The sequence below is a fragment of the Phoca vitulina genome, unplaced genomic scaffold (genome assembly GCF_004348235.1).
Source record: "Phoca vitulina isolate PV1807 unplaced genomic scaffold, GSC_HSeal_1.0 scaffold49, whole genome shotgun sequence".
Lineage (NCBI taxonomy): Eukaryota > Metazoa > Chordata > Mammalia > Carnivora > Phocidae > Phoca > Phoca vitulina.
In genome coordinates, this window is record NW_022589752.1 from 8674727 (window position 1) to 8698320 (window position 23594).

The 23594-nt window shown below is 38.6% G+C and overlaps 1 long non-coding RNA gene across 1 annotated transcript in view; it reads left to right on the forward strand.

Moving 5' to 3' along the window:
• LOC116649707 overlaps nucleotides 1–23594 on the forward strand; it is a 33388-nt gene that overhangs the window by 1859 nt on the left and 7935 nt on the right. Inside the window, exon 2 of the long non-coding RNA XR_004302723.1 lies at nucleotides 5735–6062. This is a non-coding gene — a long non-coding RNA (uncharacterized LOC116649707). The remainder of the gene's footprint in view (nucleotides 1–5734; nucleotides 6063–23594) is intronic.

A 23594-nucleotide genomic window follows, 5' to 3' on the forward strand; every position in this document is an offset into this window, starting at 1 on the left:
GCAGAGAGCCTGACATGGGGCTTGATCCCAGGGTCCTGGGATCATGACCTGAGCGGAAGGCAGACGCTTAACCAACTGAGCCACCCAGGTACCCCTCTAGCCAATTATTTTAAAGGTCAAAGATGTGTACATGATATCACAATTCTTAGGACTATTTTTTTTTCTTCAAAGATTTATTTATTTTGGAGAGAGCTAGTGGGCGGGTCAGAGGTACATAGAGTGAGAGCAAATCCTTGGAGAGGTAGCTGAGAACAGCAATTGACACTGAGAAGAAACAGCCAAAGAGGTAGGGAAAAAAAACAGTGGGGTGCTACAGAAGATAATCATGACCAAAACTGTCACATGCTGAAGAGAAATCAAGTAAGATAACACCTGAAGGTGGTTTAGCCAGAAGAAGGTCATCAAGGGTCTTTGAGGTGGTGATGGAGGATGCAGTCTGATTGTAATGTCAGGAATGAATGGGAAGTAAGGAAATGAACACACAAGTAGCCCAACTCTTATTTACAATACATACTTGTTCAAATGAATTGCTGTTTCTATTAAGACTCATATTGAGAAGAAAAGGAGATTGTAAAAGTGTATAGCTCTACTTTGTGGAAGGTAAAATGGGATAACTCAGAACTGTTATTTATGGACCTTCTAGGTGTCAAACGTGGTAAATACTTAACAGGATCTCATGTAGTCATCAATCGAGTCTGAAATATGCTATCTTATAGATGAACGTGAGGTTTACCTAAATAAATAGGTCTGTCAGATTCCAAAGACCATGCTGTTTCTACTTTATTTGGGTGTTCAGGAGAGAGGTTTATGGTACATCTAAGATCATCAATATAACTTGCAAAGGGCCCTTTCAAAAAGTTATTAGATTTTTCAAGATGGTGATAGCAGAACATTAAACCAAGGCAGGACCCTGTACAATGGCACCGGTGGTCCACCCATGAAGCTGGCCTTGGTGTATGCAGGACTTCCCAAGAAAATCAGTTTCAGCTAGTGACTATTCAGTAACTTTGTCAAAATAAAATTCAGAGACAAATGTGAACACTGGGAAACTTTTAAAAAAAATCCAAGTACAGTTGACATATGATATATTAGTTTTAGGTGTACAACGTGGTGATTCGACAGTTATATATATTATGAAATGCTCATCATGATAAAGTATAGTTACCATCTGTCACCATACCAAGTGATAATATTATCGACTATATTCTCTATGCAGTACTTTTCATCCCTGTGGCTTATTTCTTTTGTAACTGCAGGTTTGTACCCCTTCATCCCCTTTACCTATTTTGCCTTTTAGGAAAACATTTTCACTTGCAGTTCAGAAGTAGTGGCTCATCCCATAGAAGAGGAGGCATTTATAGCTCTGATGATATGGCAGATATTTATAGCTCAGATATGGCAGCTGACAGTTCAGATTGGATAAGAACAAGATGTTCCTGTCTTTTTGTAAGGAAAACAGGATGTTCTTATTTTTGTGGCTTATCTCAAGAGGCAAAGCTTTCAGGATTTCCTGTTAGTCAATGCTTTTAGGAGTTTCCTGTTATTCATGGTTTATCTTGGAATGCAAGGTTATTAGGAATAAAAGTCTTTTCTGGTGCATGGTAAGTGATTTGTGGACAGCGCCAGGCTAAGGGCAAGATGTCGTGTTCCCATTCTCTCCTCTTTGCTTGCTGTACCCACTTTATTGTAGTTTCCTCTAGCTCGGAACCTCCTCCATTTCCTATCCTAGCTACCATATAAAAACAACTTATAGTTTGTTTTTCTGGGCAGGTTATATAAGAATAATAAGCAACATTACTTACCTTAAGTCATGCTATTTATTCCTAGCGTGTTTGTGTATGTGTAGAAAAATACATAATAAATGTCTACAGATAAAATGATGAAGTATATCTTATGCAATATATGTATATGTATGTATATATATACACACACAAAATTGACCCTTGGACAAAATGGGTTTGAACTGCCCAGGTCTATTTATATGGATTTTTTTTAGTACAGTACTGCAAATGTATTTCCTCTTATGATTTTCTTTCTTTCTTTCTTTTTTTAAAGATTTTATTTATTTCCTTGGCAGAGAGAGAGAGACAGCGAGAGAGGTAATACAAGCAGGGGGAGTTGGAGAGGGAGAAGCAGGCTTCCCGCCGAGCAGCGAGCCCGATGCGGGGCTTGATCCCAGGATCCTGGGATCATGACCTGAGCTGAAGGCAGTCGCTTAACCAACTGAGCCACCCAGGCGCCCCATCTCTTATGATTTTCTTCTCTCTAGCTTACTTTATTGTAAGAAAATAGTATAAAATATATATAACATACAAAATATGTGTTGACTTTATGTTTTGGTAAGGCTTCCTTAACAGTAGACTATTAATAATTAAGTTTTGGAGGAGTCAAAAGTTATATGTGGATTTTCGACTGTGTAGCGGTTTGGGGCCCCTAGGTCAACTATGTGAGTGTGTGTGTGTAATGAATCTTGGGTCATTTATTAAGAATGTGCGTGCATACAAGTAGATAGCAATAAATTGTTGTTCAGATCATCTTTACATGTCATATCTCAAAATATAAGAACAGGCTATGAGTTAGGTTCTTCACTTTTAAACCATACTGCTTATATTTAGATTCAAAATAGCAATTTCTCTCTCTTTTTTTTTTAAGATTTATTTATTTATTTGAGAGAGAGAGAGTGAGAGTGCGTGTGAGTGAGCAGGGGCTTGGGGGGCAGAGGGAGAGAGAGAGAGAGAATCCTAAGCAGACTCTCTGCTAAGTGTGGAGCCTGACACGGGGTGCGATCCCAGGGCCCCAAGATCATGACCTGAGCTGCAATCAAGAGTCAGATGCTTAACCAACTGAGCTACCCAGGCGCCCCAGCAATTGCTCTTCTAATATTAATTTTCAGCTCAGTATAGCCTATACATTATCATCTACTACTGACCCCAAATCATTTCATTTGGGTATTAGTGTCCAGACTAGGTGCAAGATGGAACCACTTATGCTAAGCCCACATCAGCAAACTGGAATTTAAGTTTCTATGCTTGGCTGTTCCAGAAAAAGCAGGCCTTGGCCAACCAATCAGTGCTTGCCTGCCCAGCACAAGTCATCTGACCTGGCTCTAAGACTCTCCTTTGCTCCATATAGGGAAGTAATCCTGCTTTAACCAATCAGCAAATGCCGAGTATAACTTCCTTGTTCCTTCTCACTTTGGTCTGTAAACATTTCTTGCCTTGTATGGCTCTTTAGAGCTCTTTTCTATCTGCTAGACGAGATGTTGCTCCATTTATGAATTGCTGAATAAAACCTACTAGATCAGTAAATTGTGGAAAATTTTCTGTTAACAGTATCAAGGATAATTGTGAACACTTATAGAGTAGTTAGAATAATACCTTGCACACAGTAAGTATCTTACAACTTCTAACTCATTTAACTGTTAAAGAAACCCTCACTGATAGATATTTTTACTGTTATCATACCCATTTTCCAGACAAGGAAACTGAGGCCCAAAGATATTAAGAAACATGCCCAAGTTCATGTGGCTAGTCAGTGGTAGAGCTGGGATTTGAAGCCAAACAGTTAGGCTGCAGAGCTGGGTTCTTAAACAATACTATATGGTTGCCCCTACAACATTTAAAATAAAAACTCTTGATAGTTCTTGATAATCATAAAATACAGTTATCAGAGATTTAAAACTAAAGGATATCTTTAGCTATGATTTATTCCAACATCTTAATTTTGCAGTTTAGGCAACTGTGTTTCAGAAAAGTTCACTGATTTCTCAAGATTTCTGAGCAAAGATGGGACTAGAATATATTTACCAATCCCATGTCCAGTACATTTTCTAAACCTAATCTTTAGGTTATAACTCTGAAGGGGGCTGAAAACAAACAGAATAAAGAGAAGCCAAATGAGTGACTATTATCCTACTATGTGTGGGTTATTTCCAAGTGGGAATGTCCTTAATTCGTTTCAATGTGAAAATAACACATGTTCTTTTTATTTAATTTCTTTTTATATCTCATATCATGTCTTACTCCAAATTGGAAAAAACAGTGCCCATGCTCATGAATTCTTGTGCATTGTTAAAATTTTCCATTGATTAAACCCTTGATTTAATTTGAGGCATAAAATGTATGACTCAGGATTTTTGCAGGAAATAGCTGGGCAAGTTCAAACAGGTTAGGCAAGGAGATATTAATAAAGAGGCTGTTTATAAAGGTGTGGGCAGAATTAAAGGAAAGCAGGGGTAAGGGTGGTTTAATACCCTTAGACTAGCAATAGCAGGAAGCCCTTACCTCTCCTAGTCCTGAAAGCTGGGAAGGGAACAGTTACCAAAACCAGGAGAGAGTGGCCATAGGTGAGGCCACCTAGAAGGAGCTATGGCTTTTGGGTCAGTAAAGGAACATAGTCCACCTGTGGCAACCCAGCTGGGAGGGATCCTGGAAGAATAAATATTCTAAACCCATTCTCCATCCCTTTTTGATTTCCTGGTGCCTCTGCTTAGAGTTTCAACCCACCCAGAAGTTAGAGGTAAAGAAATCCCAGTTTGTGCAGTCCATAAAAGTCAGCCTCTTAAAGCCCAAAGTAGAGAAGGATAGAGTGGAAAATAACCAATTCATAAGCCACTGGTTTTTAGATAAAATAATTAAATATCATGAACATTTTGAAAATTAATAAGAGTAATAGCTCAGCGGGGTGCCTGGGTGGCTCAGTTGTTAAGCGTCTGCCTTCGGCTTAGGTCATGATCTCAGGGTCCTGGGATCGAGCCCCTCATTGGGCTCCCTGCTCTGCAGGAGGCCTGTTTCTCCCTCTCCCACTCCCCCTGCTTGTGTTCCCTCTTTCGCTCTCTGTCAAATAAATAAATAAAATCTTAAAAAAAAAAAAAGAGTAATAACTCAGTCTGAGCCAAAGTAGTAATTATTATAGTTTTATAACTGAGAGGGATGGCAATTGTGGTCTTTCATCAAGATTCTAAGAGCCTGAGCAATGACAGCTTAAGCCCTGTCTTTTTCTAGTTAGCTTCATTGGTTATTTTTATTTTTATAAAGTTATGCAATTCCTAACTCACATTTATTCGTCATGTGCAGTGGAATCAAATGCCTGGCATTTCCGTTGGATAGACTTTAAAAATCCATTAATAACAGTTATTCAAATAAGTATTTAATGCCTATTATGTGCCAGACAGGATATATCAGTAAATAAACATGTCCTCTTGGAGTTTACATTTTAGTGTGAGAGCGAGAAAACAAGCATACAAACAAAATAATATGTGGAGATAAGGACTATAAGAACAAGATAGGATGGTGGACAAAGGGGTACTAAGGAGAAAGGGAGAAGGAGGCGGAGAGACAAAGAGAGGGATTAGTTTTGCTCTGGTGGTCAAGGAAGACATCTTTAAGGCTGTAGCATTTTTGCTGAGACTTGTTAAAAGATAAACAATTTTAAGTTTATTCAAGCAAAAATTGATTGGAATTAGGTGCTGCCAATCCAAATGTAGCTATGATCACTGAGCCAACAGAATTCAGGGGAAAGACTTATATACACCAAGTGCAGAAGCAGAGAAAGGAAAGTATTTGATTGGCCATATATTGAAGTCTAGTTGGCTTTTTGTGATTGGTTATCCTTAGCGTTTTGATATTGGAACCTTGAGCCATTTATAGGCTTAGATTTTGGTTTGCACATGTTGGCCACTATGGCATTAGAGCTACCTCAATCTAATGGCCTCCTTGTTTAATTAATTTAACAGACTTGAAGCATAAAAGGAGCTAACCACACAGAGATCTGGAGATGGAAGAGAAAGGCTCTGAAGCAGAAAATGTGCTTGCTAAAGTTGGAAGGATGGAAGGAGCAGGTGGAAGGAGCCCCAGGGAAAGAGAACTGTGGTGGTAGTAAGCAGCACGTGCATTCATAGGACCTTCATGCCTGGGACTCTGAAGATTTTAATCCTGGGTTGCTGTCATGGTGGTGATGAGTCTCAGAACCTGAGACTCTTAAATCTCAGAACCATGGAGCCTGCATGTGGCTAAGAGCTTGGGCTCTACCCTCAAGAGTCTGAACCCTTATTTTTGCCTAAGGTGAGTGTAATATTGTGATTTATAATAATAATAAAAATATATATTTGATATATATGTTTGTGATTTATAATAATACAATACATATATACATATATAGATAAAATATGTTTGTGATTTATAATAAAATACATATACACACACACACACACACACGTGTGTGTGTGTGTATATATATATGGTCTTCATCTTGTTTCTGGTACAGAGCTCTTAAAACTCTTGGAATTTCCTAAGAGCAATGGGAGCAGCTTTTGTTTGTTATAGTATTTGGTCTTTTCTCCTTGGTTCCTGAAATAGCTCCAGAGCCTTAAAAGTGAAAGGAATATGTCATGTTATTCATAACAAGCCCCTTTCAACCACACCTGAATTTATGTTAATGCAGTGACTTTTGGAAAGCCCGTAAGGATGGGAGCTAGTTGCCAGGGGAACTAACCTAATTAGAAGGTTGGAACTTTCAATGCCACCCTCCATCTCGGGAGGGGAGAGGGGCTGGAGGTTAAATCAATCACCAGTGGCCAGTGATTTAGCCAATCATGCCTGCATATGAAACCTCCATAAAAACTCAAAAGAACAGGTTTGGAGAGCTTCTGGATTGGTGAACACATGGAGATTTGGGGAGGGTGGTGCACCCAGAGAGAACATGGAAGCTCCATGCTCCTTCTCCCAAAACTTACCCTATGCGTTTCTTACATCTGGCTGTTCTGAGTTATATTCTTTTATGATAAATTGGTAATCTAGTAAGTAAAATGTTTTCCTGAGTTCTGTGAGCTGCTCTACCAAAGTAATTGAACCCAAGAGGGGGTTCATGGGAATTTCCATTTTAGAGCCAGTAGGTCAGAAGCATAGGTGACAACCTGGACTTGTGATTGGCATCAGATGTGAGTGTGGGAGGGGATTTGTGAGCCTTTAACCTGTGGGATCTGGTGCTGTCTCCAGGTAGATAGTGTCCGAACTGAGTTAAATTGTAGGACACCCAGCTGGTGCTGCAGAATTGCCTGATGTGTAGATAACCCAGACATCTGGTGTCAGAAATGAAGTAGTGTACAGATGGTCCCCAACTTAAAATGGTTCAATTTATGATTTTTCGACATTATGGTGGTGTGAAAGCAATATGCATTCAGTAGAAACTGTACCTCAAGTTTTGAATTTTGTTCTTTTCCCGGGCTAGCAGTATGTGACACCATCTCTTTTGTGATGCTGGGCAGTGGCGATGGGCCACAGCTCCCAGTCAGCCACGATTACAAAGGTAAACAACTGATAAACTTACAACCAGCCATTCTGTTTTTCACTTTCAGCACAGTGTTCAATAAATTACATAGATATTCAACACTTTATTATAGAATAGGCTTTGTGTTAGATGATTTTGCCCATCTATAGGCTAACATAAGGGTTCTGGGCATGTTTAAGGCAGGCTTGGCCAAGCTATGATGTTCGGTAAGTTAGGCGTATTAAATGCATCTTCGACTCATGACATTTTCAACTCACCATAGCTTTGTCAGGATGTAACCCCATAAGAAGTTGAGGAAGTTATATAGCAGTGGAATATTGAGAGTAGAGGAGAAACACATGGAAGTGAGCTTTCCTTGGACTGAGTCACTTAACTCTTCGGTAATTCAATTTCTTCACTTGTAAAATAAGGATAGTAATACAGTATCTTATCCAAAATCCATGAGGACAATGTGTCTGAGAATTTCTAAATTTCAGGATCTTAGAATGCTAGCATGATGTGAATACCAGATACCATGAGACACCCCCATGGGGCTCTAGGGCAAATCAAACATTAATATTTCTGCATTGAAAATATTATGGTGGACCGACTCTTAAAGTGGTCCCACAATTCCCACTTCCTGGTGTTCACTCCCTTATGTGATCCTGTCCCTTCAAGTATGGGCAAGACTTGTGCTTGCTTCTAACTGAAAATTTGGTAAAGATAATAGGATGTCTGTGATTATATGCACATGATTATGTGATTATGTCACATACGATTGTAGTATCCATCTTGCTGGAGTCTCAGTCTTTCTTCCTCCTACCCTTCATTCTTGCTGGCTTTGAGGAAGCAAATGACCATGGTAGGGGATGCCACACAGCAATGAATATGGATGGGCAGCCTCTAAGAGCTGAGGGCAGCTTCTGGCTGACAGGCAGCAAACAAAACAAAACACACACACACAAAAACAAAAACCGAACTGAAGCCCTCAGTCCTATCACCTCAAGGAACTGAATTCTGCCAATAACATGAGTGAGCTTGGAAGTGGATCTTTCCCCATTTGAACCCAGGGGAGACTGCAGCCCCAGCTAACACCTTGATTGAAGGCTTGTGAGACCCTAAGCAGAGGACCTGGTTTGGACTTAGAGATAGGGACGCCTGGGTGGCTCAGATGCCTTCGGCTCAGGTCATGATCCCAGGGTCCTGGGATCGAGTCCCGCATTGGGCTCCTTGCTCAGCTGGGAGCCTGCTTCTCCCTCTCCTGCTGTTCCCCCTGCTTGTGCGCTCGCTCTTTCTCTGTCTTTCTGACAAATAAATAAATAAAATCTTAAAAAAAAAAAGAAAAGAAACTTAGAGATAGTAAATGTCTGTTGGTTTAAGTCACTAAGTTTGTAGTAATATTGTTACACAGCAATAGTAAACTAATAAATGTATGGATATTCATACCTTTTTTCCTGATTTTTAAAATTTATAAATAAAAAACATTATAAGTAACCTAAGACTGATGAATCACAGACCTGTACCTCTGAAACAAATAATACATTATATGTTAAAAAAAGAAAAAGACAGTAGGAAGGGAAAAATGAAGGGGGGAAAATCAGAGGGGGAGACGAACCATGAGACACTATGGACTCTGAGAAACAAACTGAGGGTCCTAGAGGGGAGGGGGGTGGGAGGATGGGTTAGCCTGGTGATGGGTATTAAAGAGGGCATGTTCTGCGTGGAGCACTGGGTGTTATACGCAAACAATGAATCATGGAACACTACATCAAAAACTAATGATGTAATGTGTGGTGACTAACATGACATAATAAAATAAAATAAAATAAAACATTATAAGTAATCTAAAGATCCTCACATCTGTTCAAGACAAATTTTGCCACCAGAAGCATTTGGGCTGCAAATACAGGAAAAGACTGTTGGTTTTCAGTCTTTTGGGCTTCCAAATAAAGACAAGGAATTGTAGACTTGTATCATATAACCTTATAAGGTTGCTGGGGGATGGAAAAAAATACTATGTGTTAAGGGGTTTGGAATAGGATTTAGCATATAGGAAGTACTCCATAAATATTGGCCATAATTATGATTAGAATCAGAGCTCCTGGGGCAGGTCAGCCTCTCTGCTGCTATTCTTTGCAAGTTACTTCTCAGTTTCCCTATCTCTAACAGGAGGGCCTCTCAGAGGACCCCAGAGTTGGGGGAATAACTCCTGTTTATTGAGTCCCTGTTCTGGGGAGGCTTGGGCTGGGTGCTCAGTGAGCTGTAATGTGAACTGTTTCTGAGTGAAAGGCATATGGTCTACTTGTGGCCTTACTGCTGAAGAGGTGCACAACCCTAGGGAAGTGGCTTCTTGCTGAGTCTTAATTTCTTGATCTGTCAGATGGGGCTGGCTGATCCCTCCCACCTCATTATGTGAGAGGAGAGGTATGACAAGTGTACTCATTCTAGACTGAAGGATTATTTTTGTTTTTAATGTCATTTGAGGGGAAGAACATACGCAAGGATCTGCCTGACCTTTCCTTATATACACGAAGAAAATCCTCCCAACCCTAATAGTAAACCCCACTTCCACCCCGCACAGAAAACAGAGGAGTGGCTCCTTGTCTTTTGCCTGGTCTTCTGTGCAGTTGGAGTGAGGACTGCAGGTTTCCACCTGCCCCACCACCATACCCACCCTCTGCATCTCTTATTTCTTATGCAATAATGACCTGTGTCATTACTCATTACCCAGCTCCCTCACTAGACTATAGGTTCATGAGGGCAGCCCAGTGCCCTGCATGCACCTCAATAAACATGGAATCAACGAAAACAGGAAGAGGAGTAAAGAGATTATTACTAGGTAAACAGGAGGGTGAGACACTTCAACCAGGACACTTACTGATGAAAGCCCCAGGGATGGTCAGAGTAGTCAAATTTGGATATATTTTGAAGGTTGAACCAATAGACTTGCTGAAGGATTGGAAGTGAGGGAAAGAGAGAAATCAAGGCATTGTTCATTCATTCATGTTTAACTAATAATTATTGGATATTGACTAGATACTAGGTACTATTTAAGATGCTTTAGGTATAGTAGCAAATAAGAGAAGGTCCCTGATGTTTTTATGTTCTAATTGATGGAGACAAGCAATAAACAAACCAGATATTACACAGAATGTTAAGTACTAAGAAGAAAATAAAAGAGGGCAATGTAACAGGTTATGAGGTAGAATATATTTGGCTGAAAACCCAACTCAAAATGGCTTTAGCATTAAGATTTTTATCTCATTGGAAAAGTCAGAGTAGGATTGTTCCATGATTGGTTACTCGGTGACTCAATGGCATCATGACTCCAGCTTAGCATTTCTGTGATTCTCAAGTTTTCTTCTCATGCTTGTAAGATGACCCTACAGTTCTAAGCAATATATCCTCCCACTAAGGTATAGGCAGGGAAAATCTATTTTTTTTCTCACATCTCTCTCTTTTTGAAATCTAAATTCAATTAGCCAACATATGGCAGATTTAGTGTTCAATAATTTATCAGTTGTGTGTAACACTCAGTGCTTGTCATATCACGTGCCTTCCTTAATGCCCATCACCCAGTTACCCCATCCTCCCACCCACCTCCCCTACAGCAAATTTCAGTTTGTTTCCTATAGTTAAGAGTCTCTCATGGTTTTTTCCCTCTCCGATGACTTCCCATTCAGTTTTCCCTCTCTTCCCCTATGATCCTCTGCGCTGTTTCTTATATTCCACATATGAGTGAAACCCTATGATAATTGTCTTTTTCTGAGTTATTTCGCTCAGCATAATACCCTTCAGTTCCACCCACGTCCATGTAAATGGTAAGTATTCATCCTTTCTAATGGCTGACTAATATTACATTGTATATATATATACCACGTCTTCTTTATCCATTCATCTTTCGATGGACATCTCGACTCTTTCCACAGTTTGGTTATTATGGACATTGCTGCTATGAGCATTGGGGTGCAGGTGCCCCTTCCGATCACTACATTTATATCTTTGGGGTACATACCTAGTAGTGCAGTTGCTGGGTCATAGGGTAGCTCTATTTTTAACTTCTTTTTTTTTTTTTTTTTAAGATTTTATTTATTTATTTGACAGAGAGAGAGTGAGAGCACAGTCCGGGAGACAGAGGGAGAGGGAGAAGCAGGCTCTCTGCTGAGCAGGGAGCCCAATGCGGGGCTCGAAGCCAGGACCCTGGCATCATGACCTGAGCCGAAGGCAGATGCTTAACCAACTGAGCCACTCAGGCACCCCTATTTTTAACTTCTTGAGGAACCTCCATACCATTTTCCACAGTGGCTGCACCAGCTGCATTCCCACCAACAGTGTAAGAGGGTTCCCCTTTCTCCATATCCTTGCCAACATGTGTTGTTTCCTGACTTGTTAATTTTAGCCATTCTGACCATGTGAGGTGGTATCTCATTGTGGTTTTGATTTGTATTTCCCTGATGCCAAGTGATGTGGAGCATTTTTTCATGTGTCTGTTGGCCATTTGTATGTCTTCTTTGGAGGAATGTCTGTTCATGTCTTCTGCCCATTTCTAGACTGGATTATTTGTTTTTTGGGTGTTGAGTTTGATAAGTTCTTTATAGATCTTGGATACTAGTTCTTTATCTGATATGTCATTTGCAAACATCTCACATTTTGTAGGTTGCCTTTTAGTTTTGTTGACTGTTTCCTTTGTTGTGCAGAAGGATTTTATCTTGATGAAGCCCCAATAGTTCATTTTTGCTTTTGTTTCCCTTGCCTTTGGAGATGTGTCTAGCAAGAAGTTGCTATGGCCAAGGTCACAGAGTTGCTGCCTGTGTTCTCCTCTAGGATTTTGATGGATTTCTATCTCAGATTTAGGTCTTTCATCCATTTTCAGTTTATCTTTGTGTTGATGTAAGAAAATAGTCCAGTTTCATTCTTCTACATGTGGCTGTCCAGTTTTCCCAGCACCATTTATTAAAGGGACAGTCCCTTTTCCCATTGGATACTTTCCTGTTTTGTTGAAGGTTAGTTGACCATAGAGTTGAGGGTCCATTTCTGGGCTCTCTATTCTGTTCCATTGATCTATGTGTCTGTTTTTGTGCCAGTACCATACTGTCTTGATGATTATAGCTTTGTAATAGAGCTTGAAATCTGGCATTGTGATGCCCCCAGCTTTGGTTTTCTTTTTCAAAATTCCTCTGGCTACTCAGGGTCTTTTCTGGTTCCATACAAATTTTAGGATTATTTGTTCCAGCTCTGTGAAAAATGTCAGTGGTATTTTGATAGGGATTGCATAGAATGTGTAGATTGCTCTGGGTAGCATAGACATTTAAAAAATATTTATTCTTCCAATCCATGGGCATGGAATGTTTTTCCATTTCTTTGTGTCTTCCTCAATTTCTTTCATAAGTGTTCTGTAGTTTTTAGAGTACAGATCCTTTACCTCTTTGGTTAGGTTTATTCCTAGGTATCTTATGGTTTTTGATGCAATTGTAAATGGGATTGATTCCTTAATTTCTCTTTCTTCTGTCTCATTGTTAGTGTATAGAAATGCAACAGATTTCTGTGCATTGATTTTATATCCTGCCACTTTGCTGAATTGCTGTATGAGTTCTAGCAATTTTGAGGTGGAGTCTTTTGGGTTTTCCACATAAAGTACCATGTCATTTGCAAAGAGTGAGAGTTTGACTTCTTCTTTGCTGATTCAGATGCCTTTTATTTCTTTTTGTTGTCTGATTGCTGAGGCTAGGACTTCTAGTACTATGTTGAACAACAGTGATGAGAGTGGGCATGTGTCATGTTCCTGACCTTAGAGGAAATGCTCTCAGTTTTTCCCCATTGAGAATGATATTCACTATGGGCTTTTCGTATATGGCTTTTATGATATTGAGGTATGTTCATCAGGGATATTGGTCTGTAATTCTCCTTTATCAATGGGGTCTTTGTCTGGTTTTGGGATCAAGGTAATGCTGGCCCCATAGAAGGGGTTGGGAGTTTTCCTTCCATTTCTATTTTTTGAAACAGCTTCAGAAGAATAGGTATTAATTCTTCTTTAAATGTTTGGTAGAATTCCCCTGGGAAGCCATCTGGCCCTGGACTCTTCTTTGTTGGGAGATTTTTGATTACTGCTTCAGTTACCTTGCTGGTTATGGGTCTGTTCAGGTTTTCTGTTTCTTCTTGTTTCAGTTTTGGTAGTTTATAAATTTCCAGGAATACATCCATTTCTTCCAGAGTGCCTAATCTGTTGGCATATAGTTGCTCATAATATGTTCTTATAACTGTATTTCTTCAGCGTTAGTTGTGATCTCTCCTCTTTCATTCATGATTTTATTAATTTGGGTCCTTTCTCTTTTCTTTTTGGTAAGTCTGGCCAGGGGTTTATCAATCTTATTAATTCTTTCAAAGAACCAGCTTCTAGTTTCATTGATCTGTTCTGCTGTTGTTCTGGTTTCTGTTTCATTGATTTCTGCTCTAATCTTTATTATTATTTCTCTTCTCCTGCCAGGTTTAGGCTTTAGTTGCTCTTCTTTCTCCAGCTCCATTAGATGTAAGATTAGCTTGTGTATTTGAGACTTTTCTAATTTTTTGAAGAAGACTTGGATTGCTCTGTACTTCCCTCTTAGGACTGCCTTTGCTGCATCCCAAAGGTTTTGAACAGCTGTGTTTTCATTTTCATTTGTTTCCATGAATTTTTAAAATTCTTCTTTAATTTCCTTGTTGACCCATTCATTCTTTAGTAGGATGCTCTTTAACCTCCAAGTGTTTGAGTTCCTTCCAAATTTCCTCTTGTGATTGAGTTCAAGTTTCAAAACATTGTGGTCTGAATATATGCAGGAAATGGTCCCAATCTTTTGGTATCAGTTGAGACGTGATTTGTAACCTAGTATGTGATCTATTCTGGAGAATGTTTCATGTGCACTCAAGAAGAATATATATTCTGTTGCTTTAAGATGGAATGCTCTGAATATATTTGTAAAGTCCATGTGGTCCAGTGTGTCATTCAAAGCCCTTGTTTCCTTGTTGATCTTCTGCTTAGATGATCTGTCCATTGCCATGAGTGTGGTGTTAAAGTCCCCAACTATTATTGTATTATTATCAATGTGTTTCTTTAATTTTGTTATTAATTGGTTTATATAATTGGCTGCTCCTGGGTTAGGAACATAAATATTTATAATTGTTAGATCTTCGTGTTGGATAGACCCCTTAATTATGATATAATGTCCCTCTTCATCCCTTACTACAGTCTTTCGTTTAAAATCTAATTTGTCTGATATGAGGATTGCTATTCCAGCTTTCTTTTGAGGTCCATTAGCATGATAAATGGTTCTCCACCCCGTCACTTTCAATCTGGAGGTGTCTTTGGGTCTAAAATGAGTCTCTTGTAGAGAGCATATGCATGGGTCTTGCTTTCTTTCTTTTTAAAGATTTTTTTATTTGATATATGGTGAGAGCACAGGCAGGGGGATCAAAAATAAAAATGGCCATACCCTGATCTCCAGCCCCAGGGCTGAAAGATCATGGCCCCTGCCTTCAGTAAACCCACAGCGGTCTTCACTTTTGTGAATGCCAAACTCTGTAGACTCCTGCAGTTCACACCCACACTGATCCTCCTGGGGGAAGCAGTCTTCACTTTTGTGAGTGCCAAACTCTGCAGACTCCTGCAGTTCACACCCACACTGATCCTCCTGGGGGAAGGCAGAGGGTCACAGTGCTTCTGTCCTTTGCAGGGCCCCCACATGGAGAGCCATCACCTGGTCATGCATACTTCCATGCCACCCCTCTGGGGAGAAGGTTGAGGGTCACCTCTTTTCTGTCCTTTGCAGGGCCCCTGCATGGAGAGCTGTCTCCCAATCATGCCAGGGTTTGCGGTTTATGGCAAACGGAGCTGATAGCCCCCTCCTGGGCTTGCTGACCCTAACTGGTTTCCCCACCCCAATGCTTGGGAACTCTGCAGGCTCAGGCACTCCTGTTCTGTGACCTTGCAGATCCTGAGACCGCACTGTCCCACCTAGGATTCTGCCCCCCTTCACCACCTGAGCACCTTTCAGGCAGGGACATGTCTCACTGGAGCAGATTTCTAAAGGATCTGATTTTGCTCTCCAGGGCTTTATCACTTTCCATTAGCCGACTTACAGAGGCTCCCTCCCCCTGCCGTTTATCTTCCAAAATACTCCCTCAGGTTCACTTCTCCACACTTCCTACCTTGCAAAAAGTGGTTGCTTTTCTATTTGTATAATTCTAGCAATTCTTTTCTTATATCTGAGGTTGAATTCATAGGTGTTCAGAATCATTTGATAGTTATCTAGCTAAATTCAAGGGATCAGATGAAATGAGGCCCCCTACTCTTCCACCATCTTGCCTCCCTCCAGCCTCACATCTCTCTTTCAAGATCACAGAAATCTTCTCCTAGAAGAACCCTCTGCTATACCCTTAGTATTATAGCACATACCATTGCTAAAGCATCCTTGCCAAGGGGAACGAGACGTCATCTTTGGCCTAGATCATCATGATTTATCCCTTGGGGTTGGGCATGGGCCTGACCACCCTTGTAGCATGTAGGTACTGGATATCTGAACAAAATCATGATTCTGTTAAAGGGGTGAGGAGGAGAGAGGGAATGACCATAAGCAAGACACCGTCATCCACAGAGAGGCAGGGAATAATTAAAAAGGGGTAAGGTGACCTCCGTAGAGATGGTAATGCCTGCTTGAGTCTTGTCAGGAAGTAGTTGTCAGTCTTAGGAAGTCTGGGGACTAGCCCTCCAGGTGTAAAGAAGAGCAAATGCACTTCTTATGAGTATGAGTACAGGGTTTGTTTTTGGGGTAATGAAAATGTTCTAAAATTGATTGTGGTGATGGTTGCACACCATCTGTGAATATACTAAAATCTATTAAATTATATACTTTAAGTGGGTGAATTATATGCCATATGAATGATATCTCAAAGATGTTATTTTTAAAAAAGAACAGTAAATGCAATGCCTTGAGACTAGACAAACTTAGTATGAATCACAAAAATGGTTTGAGTCACTGGGTCAGATTCAGTGGAGAATTCTTGTAGCCAACCTTAGTTATAGTTCATCCATTCACAGAGTATGAAACTCAATTTCAGAACTTTTAATAAAAGGTAGTGAAATACCCTGTATTTCAGGTGTGATATTTCCTGTTGGTGTTTCTTTCCCAGGAATGCAGTTTTCCTAGGCTTCAATCCACTCAGCACGTGTGCCCTCCAACAGACCTGCAGCCACTAGGAGGTGGAATCTTGTCTCATCTGAAGGGCTTCTTCTATGACTTACAGGGAGATGTTGCATTCTCCTTATGTATAACATCTGGTCTACTAATTAAGCTGATAATTTTCCTTTGGATACAGCTTTAACAATAGATATTACCCAACTTAGTTTCTGTCTTTCTCTTTTGTGGCTGAGATTTGCTGTTTGGGGATTGGTTTGTTTGTTTGTTTTAGTTTTACCACAATTACAAGAAAGCATTTAAAAAATATTATTTTAAAATTATTGAACTATAATTGACATACAATGTTATATTAGTTTCAGGTGTAAAACATACTGATTCAACAATTCTATATATTACACGAAAGCATTTTTATCAGAGCTAGTTCTATGCACCTTGCAGCTGGGCCTTTCTAACACTCTGCAGAGGTGCAAATGAGCATTTGTCATGAACTGGCACTTGTCCAAAGCTGTACAAGGGAGATAGCTCAAGTTCATCTCATATACATAATTGAGGAACAAAAAGAAGGCCAATGTGCTGGAGTTTAGAGAAGGAGATAGGACAAAGAGGTAGGCAGGGACTAGATCATATAGGGCCTTGATGACTATGAGAGATTAGATTTTACAGCTAAATGTAATTGGGAGCCACTGGAAGTCTTTAAACAAGGACATGACAAAATATGATAGGTATTTTAAACAGATTAATTTGGAGCCATAAATTTGGGGGAAATAACTGCTACACAAATAACTAAAGAAGACTAGTATCTAGAATATAAAATGTATGCCTACAGATCAATATGATAAAGACAAAAAACACAATTGGAAAATCAGCAAAATACTTGAGGCAGCAGTTCCCCAAAGAGGAAATCCAGATGGTCAATAAACGTGTGAAAAATATTCAAACTCATTAATCAACCAGGAAAATATATGCTAAAACCACAATAAAATACCCATATAAGCCACTAGATAGGTAAAAGTAGGAAAAAATTCTGATTTACCAAATAACTTTGACAATAGTAATGCAAACTCATCCTCTTGTGGTCAGTATTAAATTGATATAACCATTTTGGAAAATAGAAGGTATACATCTTTTTAATTTAATTTTATTTTTTTATTATTTGTCTGTGGGGGGGGTATGGGGGGAGGGGAGCAGAGGGAGAGGAGAGAGAGAGAATCTCAGGCAGGCTCCACACTGAGTGTGGATCCTAATGTGGGGCTCCATTTCACGCCTGCGAGATCATGACCTGAGCCAAAACCAAGAGTCAGATGCTTAACCAACTAAGCCACCCAGGCGCCCCCATGTTTATTAAGACAATCCAATATCTATATTCATATATATCTTAGAGTCTTGCATGTTAGTATCAGGAGACATGTATTAGAATGTTCACTGTAGCACTAGTAATAACTCAAAATATCCCAAAGTCCATAAATCATATAATCTAATGGTACTAATTATGGTCTATTATATTATGAAATTTTATACAGAGCTCCAGCTCTATCCATCAGCATCAGCTCATGAACATAATATTGAGCAAAAAGAAGCAAGTCACAAAAGAATACATATAATGGGATTCCATTTATATAATTTCAAATTGATAAAATGAAACTATTATTTAGGCATGTATACACATGTGGTAAAATGGAAGTAAGGCAAGAGAATGATTTAAAAAAAAGATTGTGTTTATCTTAATAGGAAGGGAGGAGATGTGAGCAGGAGGCAGCCTTATGAGGTACTAAAAGTGTACCATTTCTATGAAGCACAAAAGTTTTTAATTTTGATGAAGCTCAGTTTATCTATTTTTTTTCCTTTGTTGCTTGTGCTTTTGGTGTTATACTTAAAAAGTCCTTCTTGGGGCACCTGGGTGGTTCAGTCGGTTAAGTGTTCCACTCTTGATTTTGGCTCAGGTCATGATCTCACAGTCCTAAGATTGAGCCCCATATCAGTCTCTGCTCAGTGGGGAGTCTGCTTGGGATTTTCTCTCTTTCTGTCCCTCCCCTGCTCGTGCATGCTCTCGCTCTCAGTAAATAAATAAATAAAATCTTAAAAAAAAAAAAAAAAAGAAATCCTTCCCAAATCTACAGACATAAGTATTTACCCCTATGTTTTCTTCAAAGAGTTTTATAGTTTTGGTTCTTACATTCAGATCTTTAGTCCATTCTGAGTTAATTTTTTGTATATAGTGTGAGATAGAGGGTCCAACATCATTCTTCTGCAGATAATGTTCCATTTCTAAACCTGTGTGTGATACATTGATATTTATATTGACTATATAATATATTATATATACTCTTCCATATGTGAAATATATTTCATAGATTTAAAAATACAATTGGAAATAATTGCTGGGAACTGTGTGGAGTGCCCTGTCTGTGGAGAATATGTTATAGTGAAATGAAAGACAAATCAGGAACACCAGTTGGAATGTCTTACGGGGTTTTTGGCTGAAGTAACAGGATAGATGGTGGTGCCATTAACTGGGACAGCAATGAATGCAGAAGGAAAAAGGTTTTGGGGGGGAGAAACAAAATTATCTGAAGGATATGTTAAATTTGAGGAGCTTTTCAACATCTATGTGGAGAAGTCAAAAAGGCATTCTGATATATGAATCTGGGGTTTAGTGTGGAAAGTGGGTCTACAGGTATACACTTGTGAGTCTGTGGCATACAGCTGTCATAAAGCTATGGAACTAGTTGAGATTACACAGGGAGACAGCGTAGACACAGGAGGGAAGAGCATCAAGGACTTGCGTAGAGTGTTAATAATTAGAAGGTAGGCAGAGGAAGCAGTGGGTCCTCCCAAGGAGACTGAGAAGGAGCAGCCAGTGAGGAAGGAAGGGAACAGAAGAGTACAGTTTCAGGAAATCTTAGAGAAGAAAGTGTTTCAAAGAGAAAGGAATTGTCAGATACTACTCAGAGATCAACTATGATTTAGACAGAGAACTAATTATTAGATTTGGCAAAGTAAAGATGGTCAGCAAATTTGATAAGAGATATTTTGTGGAGGAAGCAGGCAAAAACCTGATTGGCTTTACACAGCACACTGGGGAGTTGAACACTCAGTGACCACCATTCAGTTCGATCACTTTCTTCTTTTTTACAGTTTCTTTAAAAAAATACCAGGAGGCATATCGTCATTGGCCACCAATTCTTCCTTATAAAGCAGAGCGTGTATTCCTTGTTATGTGTAGCTAGCCGGTATCAGAACTGAACCCATTATACCTTTTCAGTCCATGTTACGGCTCACAAAATAGTGATTATCTAAAAAAAAAAAAAAAAAAAAAAGTTCTCCTGAAGCCCTGGATTTTAGTAATGAGCAGAACAAAAAGTCCTCTAGCACTTCTCTTTATGCCACATATATGCAAGAACTGATTCATTTTCTGGACATTTGCGATTAGTGTCTTCATGCAACTCTAAATAAAATATTTGCCTGCATGAGCACAGAACAGTAATTCCTCTTTCACATTAAATGCCATTGACATTATGCAATGTCAAATAAGTTGACACTGGAATTTTGCCAGTAGTTTGTTTTGCTTTTTCTGAGTGTATTTTCAACAACTTTCCAGCTAGTTTTTACAAACCTTTTGACAACAGTGAGAACTACCCCATTTAGTATACAAGGAACACAACTCTGAATAAAATATTGATAGTTTTGGTCTCTTTCTGACTTTAGCAAAAATAATTATTTAATCTGTACTATATTGTTTTGTTTTAGTAATGAAAAATTTAATTGGTTTACTGGAGGTTACAGTGTTATGTTAGAAATTGAAATCAAAGCATCATTAATTTCTTGCCAAAACTTGACAAAGTTTCTTAGAAGATAGCACAGTGTGAAAAAAATAACTGCATTGCTAATTTTCAGATATTCACCATCACACTTCATATATTTTTTACTTGTTTCTGTGAAATTATCACATTTACCTCTTATCTAAAAATGGGGGTCCTCTTCATTGTTTATATTTATGACATTCTGAATTTTAATATTTACATTACTATTTTCATCATTATATTTTTGCTGTAGTGCTTCCAAAATTCTTAATAACATTTCTTCAAACATTGGAGATATAAGGCCACACAATAGTAACAACACAAAAATTAAAGTGTTGTGGAAATGTTTTAAATCGAGATGAACTGTACCTGATAATTGAATATTAGTGGAGACAAATTGCCAAGCACGGTTCTTATAGTTCATGTAATATTTTCAAAAATGATGTTATCACAGAGAATGTAGCAGGACTTATTATTTGAAGACAGTAGTGTAAAGTTAGCATTTTTCCTTTTGGAGGCTAAATCACCCAAAAGTAAAGAGTAGAATAAGAAAAAGTATGAGACAAACCCTTAAATTACAAAATAAGTGGATGGGAGTGAGAGTATTGGAGGATGTTAAGATTGCAGATTTTAGAAAGATCTCATTAGATTTAGGATTTCAGATTGGCTTGGGGTCAGGGTTATGGTTAAGTAGCAAAATATACTGCTTAAAAGTTAAGGACATAGCTTAAATCTCTTGTATAGAGCCTAAATATCTCATTTCAAAGGCAGGAATGCAATTCACAGGTTGGTTGCAGGAGCTTCCCTGGATCAACATGGTTCCAAGAAGCAGAGAAAGTATAGCAACGGATGTATCACATATTGGAGTTGTAGTTGCAGAAAACAGTCTGCATCTGTGACAGCAGGGGAGAAGAGAGACTTTGCATTGTGAACATCCCTGTAGTGGCCTATCTCCATTGCCTGGGGAAAAGTCAAACAAAACTCCCACACAAAATACTAGGTCCTAAGCAAGATTCCTGTTGGCTTGGAAAACAGTGTAGATAGCCAGAGTAACAGGAAGCTGCCTGGCTTCGGGAAGCCAGGAAGAGCAGCGCTGGCCTGAGGAAATATTCCTATAGCAACACAATTGTTGTGGGTACCAGTGCTTGGAATGGCAGCTGTCCGGACAAGCAGTACCTGGGACACTCTAAGCCAAAGCCCCAAAGAGGACTGGAGCGGTCTTGGTTACTGACAGAAATAGAAACAAATATTGTTTGGAGGAGATCTCTCCAAATTTGGTCCAGAGGACTCTGACAGATTTATGATTAGGCAATGAACTCAGAAACAAGATTGCCAAACACACAAGAAGGCAATAACCATGAGTGAGAGTCAGCAGAAACAAAGAACAGATTTAGATTCCCTACAAATTTCAAGGATTGGAATTATAATTATATACATACAACGTAAAACAGCTATGTGTGAACTGTTTAAATAAACATGCAATTTAAAAAGTGATCATTCAATTAGAAACATCCAGGAATTTTCAGAAACATTTTGGGAACAATCCAAAAGAAACCAGAAATAAAAAATACAGTTGTTGGCAGCAAAAACAAACAACTGTGAAGGGTTTAACTAGATTAGATAACTCAAGTGCGAATTCGCAAACCAGAAGATATATCTGAAGAACTGATCCAGAATGTAGTAAAGAGAAACAAGAAAATGGAAAATGTGAAAAAAGAAAAAGCTTAAAAGATATGGAAGATGGAATGACAAGATCTAACACTTAGAGTTCCACATAGAAAGAATAATGAGAAAGGAGGAGAGGCAATATATATAGAGATAATGGCTGTGAATTTTTCAGAACTGATGAAAAAGCGTAAATCTATAGGTCTTAAAAGCAAAGAAGAAAAAAATACTAAAAATATAATTCAAGAAAAAAATCATAGAAATAAAGAGACTTGAGTCTGAAAACAATATAAAAAGGTAAATATTACTTTACAAAATAGTCCCACATGGTCAACACCAATATATGTCTTCATAAAATTACTAGATTTCAAAAATTAACATTCTTTGAAAGTTAAAATAAATCACTTATAATGAGAAAAACAGGCTGACTTCATATTTTTCCACAATTATTTTTTCCTAGAAGACATTGTAGATAGAGCAATACAGTCAAGGAAAGATGTATGACCCAGGGATTGTATATCCAGTTGAACTGTTGTGTAAGTAAAGAGGCAAAGAGTTCTGAAAACACAAGATCCTAGGGATAATGTTTCTATTAACTCATTTGAAGATTCTGCCAGTGGACAAATTTTATCGAACAATAGATGACTAGAAAGCATAAGGTAGATAGCATTAAGGGCTGTTGACAAATAGGATTAAAACAAAAACAAGGGGCACCTGGGTTAATCGTCTGCCTTCAGCTCAGGTCGTGATCCCAGGGTCCTGGGATCGAGCCCCGCATCAGGCTCCCTTCTCGTTGGGAAGCCTGCTTCTCCCTCTCCCACTCCCCCTGCTTCTGTTCCCTCTCTCACTGTGTCTCTGTCAAATAAATAAATAAAATTTTAAAAAAACAAAACAAAACAAAAAACAAAAACAAATATGGGCATTATTTTTACTAAACAGAAAGCTAATCATTAAGAAAGATAATATAATTAATTAAAATTGGAAAGTTGTGGAGAGAAAGGAGAGGTAGAAGGATGAAGCAAGCTACTAATTTATTGCTTAGAATAGGGCATTTATAATCTAATGAAAGAAAGGATTAGACATTAGACAAAAATACAAATAGTTATAATCATCAGAAGAATTGTGCATATAACCAAGCAAAAGCCCACACAGGAAATCATTTTTTAACCTTAAAAGCATGAATCATAACAATATAATATGACATAACCATGACTAAACATATCTTTCATATCAATAATTGTAAATAATTGTAATAATTATAAACGAGTTAAACTCGGGGAAAAGTCAGATTGGATACAAAACAAAAATAATTCTACACTATAAAGAAAGAGAAACTTAAAACTAGGAGAAGAAAAAGCATTAAATAAGAAAGGGCACTTCATATGCAAAAGGGTGCAATTCATAGACATAACAGTTAGGGATATCTAAATACAAATAACATAGCATCAGGATAAGCATAGTCCTTAAGCAAAGGTTAAGGTCTATACAGAGAAGTAGACAGAAGCACATTAGTGGCAGGATACTTCAATTCACCCCTCCAGTCCATGACAGATAAAGCATATAAAGAAACAAATAAGGATATAATAGACTTAAATAACATAATACAGTAGAGTTAATTGGTGTATGTCAAATTCTGTAATTCTGAAATCAGAAAATATACTTCCTATTTATGTTCCTAGTTAAGAAGGAAACC